Below are 2,225 nucleotides of genomic sequence, written 5' to 3'. Positions count from 1 at the left end.
TCCATTCCCTTCTTAAACACTAATATAAATGAGAAATATTGCTGCATTTCCAAAGGTAAAATGTATGCTACAAATTATAGTACAATAAATGTTTATGTGATTATTCTTTATTAAGGATTCATATTTAATGCAGAAACATCAGTTTCAGGATGAAATTTCTATCCTGAATGGAAAGAAACAGCACAACTAAACAGGTTCTAAGTAGAAATGTGAAAACACATAAAACTAAGAAACAAATCTCTTTTAAAAAATAATTTCAAATTGCACATCAAGTGAAAATTAAGGTTCTCAACACCTCCCCCCCGAAGAGTCTCAAATAAGTTTTCCTTTGCAGTGAATTTAAATTTCCTTTGTGATATAAGATTTGCTTTGTAATGAATAAAAATATATAAAAGGGAAAATGGAAATACACAATCTCATTGTCATAATGCTGTTTGCACTGGGTTTTTAGGAAAGACTCTAGTACTGACATCTAGGTTCAGTCATGAAGTCATTAGTGGAAAACATATATAATCCATTATAGAAAGACTGGTAAAATGATGCATCTTCTCTTCAAGCTTTGTCTTATGTCCTGATCCAGGAGCTCGGAGAAAAATGAAGCAGGGATTACTGGTGAAGGCAATAGCACCTGATATATATTCTTGGTTCTTTGATACCTCCATGTGACTTCACTACTCTCCATTCTCCTCCACCAACTGTCTAAGTCCTCATCTTATATTGCGACCCTTACTATGCTAATATCCTGTCCACTCCATCTCTACTATTTCAACACTAAGACCTTTCTGTGAGGCAGCCTCATGTCTGCTTCCATAGTTTTGCTTAGGCTATTCATTCGTGGGCAGTGTTGTTCAATGAATACAGGGCTTGCCAAAGAGTCAAGAGGTTCTGGTTTCGAGTCACAACTTTAATACATTCAACTTTGTGGTCCTGGGTAAGTCATCTAACCTGTTGGTCCCCAAGCAACTCTTTAATACTACATTCTGCAAAGCAGATGCCCATCTGAATTTTTAGAGGGAGTTTCATCATTGAAAGTTCCTTTTATCAATGAAATCACAGATCTGGTCCACACAATTTGTTTTTTATTCAATAAGCAATTAGGCACCTACTGTGTGGTAGGTACTAGAGATACAGAAACAAAAATGAAGCAACTCCTTTCCTGGAAAAAGGTTAAAATCTACTGTTGGTAATGTAGAACATGTAAATAGACAGGCAAATTAAAAAAAAAGTATGCAAAATAACTTAAAATGGAGGTACATTAACAGTTGAGGGTCTCAGAAAAGGCCTTGAAGAGGCGTGGCCACCTACTAACATGACCTTTAGACACTCACAAGACATCTGTCCCTTGAGTCAAATATTGTCCTTCCTTTAGAGTCCAATGCTGTTCCACCTCTCCCATGAAGCCTGACCCAACAATTTTAAACCACATTCAGTTTCCCCTCCTCCAAGTTCCTGTAGAACTTATTGTGTTTTCTCTCTCTTTAATACCCTTATTTAAGTGAGGTTTGTTTATTTCCTTTTGTTCCTCCTGTTACTGCTTCATTGAGATTTGATCTATGTTCTTGGAGCATATGCAATTAAAACTTGAAAACAAATGTGTGGATACATCTGTCTTTACAGGTTTCTGGGCATTTCCAAGAAGTAGAATGTAGTATTTACAGGCTATAGGAAAATAACTCAGAAGATAACATATAATGGTTGAGATCAGTTTGAAATATACTTCCATGAAAATATCTGAAGAAAGAGGATATTTATAAAAAAAAACTTGTAGTACTGTTATTATAAGAAACACACTATGGATTAATCCAGTAAAATAGCCTGATGGACAACACAGCTTTGGTCCAGGTTGTCTGCAGGATCTTTGAGATGATGGCTAATTGATGTTTAAGGATAATGATAGGAACTAGACCTGACATATTAATGCCATAAGGAACTTCCAGGTGATGACACTTCCTCTACCAATATAGAATGGGATCTTCCCTAAAACTTGGCAGTTGTTTATACCACTCCATTTAGTGGCTAGCCTAACATCACACAGACAATGTGTGTCAGTAGTAAGACTCAAATCTAGATCTCCTAGCTTGAAGGCCAAGCTTCTAACCATTATATCACTTGGTCTCTCTAGTAGATCTTTCACCAAAAGCCATGATTGAGAGGTACAAAGAGAAGTTTTTGTTTTTTTTTTCATAGAATAAAATAATACATAAGAATGTACTACACTTTTTTGG

The sequence above is a fragment of the Trichosurus vulpecula genome, chromosome 5 (genome assembly GCF_011100635.1).
Source record: "Trichosurus vulpecula isolate mTriVul1 chromosome 5, mTriVul1.pri, whole genome shotgun sequence".
NCBI lineage: Eukaryota > Metazoa > Chordata > Mammalia > Diprotodontia > Phalangeridae > Trichosurus > Trichosurus vulpecula.
Note: the sequence above shows the minus strand (reverse complement) of the source record.